We start from the raw sequence: 8562 nt of genomic DNA, 5'->3' as shown, positions 1-8562 counted from the left end.
CTCACTATTTTGGTCCTTACTTTGGGAAGTGAAGTGCCACATGTCACTCTCATGGGATTTCCTCCTTCCTCCTACTTGCAAGGACAATTACCATGCATTAAATATCTTTTTTGGACATTTATAGGGGCAGATTTCAAATTTTTGGCGCTCAAGGACACGTGGAAGCACATGCTTCTTCCTCCCCCAACTTGGTGGTTTTCTCCTCAAAATCCATGGTTTTCTTTCAGCACAAACCATGGTTTTTCCAATTGAAACCACCTATTTCCTTGGGCATTTAGTATGCACATGCCACCTCAACATGGCATTGCCCCACAAAAAGGAGCATTCCCATTGGTACACCTCAAATCCCTCACTAACCTCTTGAAATTAGGAAACACTAATTGGGGGCCCTTTGGAGACCCCAATTCTCCCCTAATGGATGTGCGCCAATCGTATGTGTATTTGTCTGATGGGTAAAATACTTTGCACACACCTTCAACCTATTCACTTTAAGTCCTATTCAAAGTATCATGTCCATCAGACACCGTTTGCATGGTTGGGCATGCATATGTTCTCATTTTTCATCATATATGAGTATGAAAAATACGCATCGGCATGCTCCTATCGGATGTGCATTTTTTTGATGGATATGATATTTTTCACATGCCTTAAACCTAATTAATTTAAGGACCATGGAAAGTATCATGTCCATGAGGTAGTGTTTGCATGGTTGGGCATGCATATTTTCACCGCAAGGTCCTCCCTCCATGCTCTACCATTGTCCTCACCAAATTTTGTACACCACTTTCACCATTTTAGAAAGTTGTCTCAATGATGTCCTGATCGACATTCATTAAGAAGTGTACATTCTCGTTTTTCAGTACCTTCCTCTGAGACTTTTTGAGATTAGGTTGTTGACACTTCCTCTTCTCACCTGCGTGAGCCATCTCATATGCAGTAAGCTACAACATAGAATTCAAAAAAGAATTTAGTGCCAATCCATAATGTTCTCATTTAGGTGTGTCCTTGGGTTGAGGAGAAGCTCACGTAGTGTACTTTTGAATGATTACTTGGTTGCATGTATGTACAAAACAAAATTTTGATGTTTTGATTAAATTACTATATCCTATAGTCTTCAGGATATTTGCTTCAAATGCAACATAGCACTTGTAATGCTTTAATGGTCTCCTTCCTAATCCTTATTCCATAATTTGTTGGTCTCATGTTCAAGTTTGGAATGTGAATTACAACTTGAAGATAAAGTTTGCCAAATTCCATTGAGCAATGCATAAGTTATGGGTCATGCAAGATACCTATATACAGAAAATTTCCTGAACCTCACCAAAAATGGCTACACCCAAGAAAACAATGACCCCATCTTGGTATCAAAACTCTATACATCTTGGAGCCTCCGCCATGTCCTACCAAAAGAAACCTTCATCATGAGCTTGAGAAGTACCTTAATGAAATAGGAAAAATGATAGCTAGGGAAATGAATATTCACCATATAGAGGATAAAGATATGCAAGAACTAAAGAAAGGGGCAGCCAACAAAGGACTTAGGAGACTATACTAGCAGACTTTAGGACCACACTAGACAACTTCTTGCTTTTCCAAAGCGACACGAATAGACTAAAAACACGAAATCTATCTCCTTTGCGACTCAAGCTTAGAAGCATCCTGTTCATTGAGCCCCCCCCCACATACCATACAGTAGAGCGAGAAAGGATGAGCCATGCTTGAGGTGTCAAAAGGAACCTATGTGGGAGCTATCCGCTGAAGCCTATTTAAAGACCCCACGACCCCAAAGCAACCGACGTGGGAGGAGCTCTCACCAAGAGCAAGGAGGATCTTTTGCGACCCCTCCACCACCACTCCACAGAAGGAGAACTCAAAAAACTTGATCAGATACTGGCTCTATCAAAGGTAAGCTTCCTATTGTGAAAGTCCACAATGGAATGCTAAATGAAACTACAAAATGGCTCTGCTCATGCATTGTAGTAGGATATATCCATGGTCGTCGACCACCTGCTCTATTCCTCGGAGGATGAGAGTAATTTCTGGTCTCAAAAAGGTTTGAACATCACTAGTGTTCTCTTTCTAAGGAACAGATACATTGTTCTCCTTTTTGAAAAACTCGAAATGGCATCTGAAGTAGTGCAAAAGGGCTCGTGGACCATTATGAGTCATCTGCTATCTATCCACATATGGGAACCTATCTTCAACCCTGACTCACCTCCGCCCTCCAAAGCACCAATTTGGGTATAATTCCCTGACCTCCTAATCTCCCTCTTCTCTCAAGTTGAGGCAATGTGCACTCCCCTAGGTTAGTTTCTAGCCCTGAAAACCAAAAGGTTCATCAGTCCGAGAAGAAAACCCCAAGCTTGCATCTTGATGGACCTAGCTATAGGCCCGCCAAATGCCATCTGAGTTTTAGATGGGGACGGAGCAAAACTGATCTAGAAAGTCTTCTACACAGACATCCCCAATTCTTGTTTCCTCTATGGCATGGGAGGAAACTGCCTTGCTAGAAATAACCATATGAAAGAAATCCCAGAGACACCCATGGCTCGCCTGTAGGATGAGCAAGGAGAAGAATAAGCCCCCATAGTCAGCCCCAAAACTAAGAACAAAAGCCAACCCTTTTTTCTTTTAGCCACCCTATGTGTAGACCAAGATTGCAAAACTTTGGCAAATGGTATTCGGAGGAACAATTAGTACCACAAACAAATGGGTGAGAGCCACTGAACGCACATGATGCTTCTTGAAAGCGATCAAACAAAGATCTAATAAAGCCAAGCAAGTGAGGAGACAAGTCCTAGAAGAGAGGATCAAGAGACTGGAGGATGACTGCTCACCTCAAGGACAAGATCAACTAAGAAGGACAAGGAACAAACTAAGGACTGAGGTAGAAATCAAAGTGAGACAAGTAAGGATGCACACAAAAGACTTGTGGTGGATGTGCATAGTTTCCGAGCAAAAGCCTACGAGCAGAAAAGTCTGAGCGATAATTTTTGACACCAACCATGCTTGTATATTTCTCATTGAAGGAGTATACAATTCTTTCTTAATTTCTCATTTATGGAACCATATACTTACTTATTTTTCATTATAACCCTCATTTTAGAGAACATCATCTATATATGAACAAATAGTGAACACTTTAGAAACTCCTATAAATACCTCCCTACCATACTCTCTTTTGAGGATTTTGGTAATTCAATCAATTTAAAAGAGTTTCCCTAATCTTTAGCAATCCCATATTTGAAGCTCTCATGTAATAATGTATACCATATTCCTTGGATGAGTAGGAAAAAGATATTGGAAACCTCATACTTGAAGCCAATCATAAATTAATCTCTAATGCATTATCAAATATGGGAAGGCAAGGTAGGGATTTTAAAAATATTCCCAATTCTCTAAACCTAAGTACTTTTAAGGAAATGTGGTCTCTATTGAACTCCTTCCTACCATAATATGAATTAGGGAGAAGTTGTAACTCTCATATACATCTTGAAATTTTTTATTTTTCTCTTTTATAACTATAAAAAGTATAGTTTCAAGCCTACCAATGCATAGATCACGAAATTTTGAACATTTTTCCTTTTTATAGCTCCTCAATCTGAGCTAAGGAGCAAAAGTTATGACCCCTTCTGCGTAGGCTCTCCAAGGGTATTTCGCCAGCGGAATAGGGTTGGGACAAGCTCTTCAAACCATATTCCTCTGGCAAAATACACTTAGAGGGTCTATTAAAAAGGTACTATTTATTTTTCCTAGGTCATCTTCAGGAACTGTAAAGAGGATATTTGCTCAAAATTTTATGATCCAAGCAATGGTGAAAGCAAAAGAAAGGATTTTTAAAAGTCATAAGATAAGTCACCACTTGGACATTATATATGTATATTGTATAAAGGTATATTTATATCTATATCTATTTATCAATGTTTCATATTTACTTACATATTCCTTGAAATAATTTGGAATTTTTTGCTCCCCAAAAATGACTTGAGCCTATATATTTTGACCCCTCCCACCTTTTGTCTGCTCGTCGCTTGGGGGTTTTTGCTCGAAAAATGGAAACCCCCACTTGTGGGCTAGAAAAAGCGATAGGGCCAATGAAGCAATGTACAAGAGTCTCCTAAAGAAACATGCCAAGGGATCCTTGGATGCTTTATAGAAAGATGGGAGACTAGTGCATGATCCAAAGGAGATTATGGAACTTGTCACCTCTAGCTTCCAAGCTATTTTAGGGGAGACTGAGATCCTTTCAACCAAAAAAATCAGAGCGAGAGATCATTATAGATAAACAAGAATCAAGAAGGTCACCCCTTTTTACCATCAATACCTAGATAGATACCTTACCCTTGAGGAGATGAAAGAAGCAACTGATGTCATGGCTAAAGGAAAGACTCCTAGAGAGGATGGACTCCCAGTTGAGTTCTACCAAGTCCTTTGGGACATTGTGAGTCTATGCCTTCTAGAGTTTTGGCAAGATTCAAAAGAAAAAGGCTCACTAGATTCGAGAATCAACACAGGTATGATTAAACTAATACCAAAGCAAGGCTCCAAAGAAGAGATAAAAAACTAGTAGCCACTGACCATGTTGAACACAAGCTTACAAGATTTTTGCCAAAGCTCTAGCTAATAGGTTTAAAAATCAAGATGAAGTATGGATAAGGGAAGAACACAAGGGATTCATCCAAGGACGACACATTCGAGAAGCTATCCTAATGCTTTGGGAAGGACTAGAATTGGGCAAGGAAACCCAACAAGATATCTACTTTCTCAAGGTAGATTTTGACAAAGCCTATGACAGGATGGAATGGGGCTTTATCCTCTCCTCACTCCAGGATATGGGAGTAGGGCCTGGTTACATTTTCTACGTCGAGCTCCTTCTCTCCCAAGCCAGAGGTAATATCAAGATTAATGGCAATAGATCTCCTACCTTCGTGCTCAAGAGGTCTATCAGAAAAGGCTGCCCACTAGCTCCCCTACTCTTTGCTATTGCAACGGACTCACTCGGATGGCTCATCCAGGACAAGGTTGATAGCAGATCCCTAAAAGGAATTCAAGTCGAAGAAGGTAGCCATATCATATGTCAACAATTAGCGGATGATACCAACCTTACTCTACATAATGACAACCTTTCAGTTAATGAAGCCTTGCCAATGGAATGCCTTAACATTTTCTACCTAGCCTCAAGTTCCAGAATTAACCACGAAAATACAGGTACACATGGCACCAGTAGGAACCCTCCTCAACTTCTCCTAGAAAAAGGTTGCAAAGTCATAAAGGATGGAGAGATCTTCAGATTGTTTGGTATCTCGATGGGCTTCAAATGCTCGATAAATGATCGGTGGGACTGGGTAATAGATAAACTGAAGGATAAACTCTAGAAGTGGCAAGGACTTCAGCAAACTCTTGCAAGAAGGAAGTTAATGGTTAACCATTACATCTATCCCTATATCCTATACTTCATCACCTGTTGGAGCCCAACCAAGAAGAATCTGGGAAAAAATAACAAACTCTTCTGCTCCTTCCTTTGGGGGGGGGATGCTAACCACCACAAGATGGCCAAGGTCAAATGGCAAAACTTTCTTGTTTCTGCAATGTGTAGATTGGCAATGATAATTCAATGCAATCCAAAAAGCTTCAAGATCAAGAGATGCAAACACTGGAAGCAGATTCCCCATGAGGTGGCACCACTGGGCAATGAAACATGTATAGCCAAGGGATCAAAACTGTGGAGGGGAATGTGGCAAGCCTAGGATTCAACATGTCATTATATTAATTGGAAGGGCTTTTGAAGGAAAACGGCCACCTTTTGCAGTGAAGATTTAGTTTGGTTCATGATAATCTGGCCGAAGGTGCAAATAAGCGGCAAGGACTTGAAAGGAGCCCTCAGGCTCAATAAGAAGAGATACAAACCTAGGGGGACTTATGGAACCAAGCAAATCATGTCCTCCTTGTAGATATTTTCCTCCCTCATCTTTGGGTCTATTTCTGCCATAGATTTGTAGTAGGTGGATCAATCTCCAGAGGTTCTAGGCTAGATTTTAGAATGGGTCACTTAGTTGTGTCTCCACTGCACTTAAATAGGGAGAGAGCTCATTGAGCCTAGCCTTCTCATTCTACTTTCATATGACCTAACATGTCCATCTACTTTCATACAACCTGACATATCCACCTCTCAATGGTGGTGATGCTTCATCTTTTGGCTGAGGTGGATAGTCTTATCTGTCAGCTTATTAGAACTCTAACAAATATATGCAAAGATAATGTGTGAGCAATGAAGTCCATACATGGAAGTTATAGAAATAATCACAAATACATGGGGTGATGTCATAAGAATCTATGTGAAACAAAATACTACTCAGGCACATCACATCAAGAATGTTTTAAGAAAGCTATACTTATATATTAAGGTAAAATCCTAGCAAAAGTTTATGGAGATTTTGTTTTTAGATTCATAATTTTGATAGAACATATCACAATTTTATTTAAACATGCAATATAGATGCCAATACATATTTTTGGCACCAATACAAAAGCCACACATCACATACATAGTCTGCAACTTCTAAAGGCTCTCCAACATTTGGTGTTGGAGAAGTTGTCGGGGCTATTTAAATGTCAGAGCTCCCTTTTACCATAATCACTTAGCATTTTGGGATCCTTGATCCTACACATCAAGCCGTATGCTGTGTATGCTAAGTAATAAATTTGCTTCTAAAAGTGTATAGGCCAAGACCTTGGCCAAAACATCTAACAGCAAGCTGCTTCTCTAAAAGAATTATCTTATTTGCATTCCACCATACGGGATAGCCACCAAGATACCTAGATAGTGTTCTTATTGCAAACAAGAGGAATTTTGCATTGCCCTTTGAGGACTTCCTGTGAAATATTACAACCTATGGAAATTTAAAGTGTATAATGTACACTCCTAGGGATGCATCTTTTCCTAGCCCCCCTTGGTGTTTTCATGAAGCACACCCCAAAACATCATCCTCATACATGACGAACTGCAAGATAACCTTAAGAAAATACAGAATGCTAAATATACATCATTATTTGCTCCCATCAAATATGGTTTGCATGCTTAGCAATGCATCACACCATGTTTTTCACCAAGTTGCATGCACAACGGTCCAAAAACATGCTCCAAGATGTCTTATTCAAATGCGCTAGATTCTAATGGATACAATAATTTGCATGCATGTTAATAACATCTATCTTGAGGCACATGCAAAGTATTGTCCCATGAGATATGGTTTGCATGGTCAAAATCACATTAGTCCATGCATTTCAAGAAGTATGATGCACAATGGTTGAATACATGATTCGAGGTGTGTTATTCAAATTCGCGCATATCTTATGGGCATGACACTTTTCACATGCATAAAACCCATATACCTTGAGGCATATGCAAAGTATCGTGGCCATTGGATATGGTTTGCAAAGTCAAAATCTCACTAGACCATTTTTTTAACTAACTATCATGCACAATGGTAAAAAAACACGGTCGGAGAGTCATATTCAAATCCACATGCATTGGTTTGTCACAACACCTTGTACATACATTAATACAACTTATTTAGAGGTTTTTCAAAGTATTGTGGCCATTGGATATGGTTTGCATGGGCAAAGTCACATTAGACCATGTTTTTCACCAAGTATCATGCATAACAATCAAAAAACATGCTCTGGGCTGCCTTATTCTAAGGCGCACATGTCTGATAAGCATGTTTATTTTCATTAATTTGAATCACACCTATGTTGAGGGGCATGCAAAGTATTTTGCCCATTGGATATTGTCTGCATGGTCCAAATCATATTAGACCGTGTATTTCAACACTCAAGAAAGATACGCTGGGATCTCTTTTTCAAACGTGCTAGAGTTCAATGGACACAATAATTTGCAAGCATATCAATCCCATATATATTGAGGAACTTAAAAACTATCATGCCAATTGAATATGGTTTGCATTGGTAGAATTGCATTAGACCACGTATTTGACTAAGTATGATGTACAACCGTAAAAAACACAACAATGTGGGGTATGTTATTCAAATGTACACATATCTGATGGGCATGAACTTTTCATGTGCATCAATACCATTTATCTTAATATTTCTACAAAGTATTGTTTCAAGGATATGGTTTGCATGGTCGAAGTTGCATTAGACCATGGTTTTCACCAAGTGTTAAGAAACATGCTCTAGGGTGTTTTATTCGAACATGCACATGTTGGATGCGAATGACACTTTGCACATGTATCAATACCACCTATTTTGATAAGAATACAAAGTATTGTGCCTATTGGATATAGTTTTCATGGTTGAAATTGTATTAGGCCATATTTTTCACCAAATGTCATGTACAAGAGTCAAAAAACATACTTTGGGGTGTCTTATTCAAACATGCACATATCTGGTGGAAACAATACGTTCCATACATGTACAAAGTATTGTGCCCATTGGATATACTTTGCATGGTTGAACTAACATTAGACCATGTTTTTCACCAAGTGTCATGCACAACCATTAGAAAACACCCTTTGGGGTGTGTTATTTGAATGCGCC

The sequence above is a fragment of the Dipteris shenzhenensis genome, chromosome 12 (assembly GCF_047967505.1).
Source record: "Dipteris shenzhenensis isolate YYH24624 ecotype China chromosome 12, Dip_SZ_1.0, whole genome shotgun sequence".
Taxonomy (NCBI): Eukaryota; Viridiplantae; Streptophyta; class Polypodiopsida; order Gleicheniales; family Dipteridaceae; genus Dipteris; species Dipteris shenzhenensis.
This window is presented reverse-complemented; position numbering follows the sequence as displayed.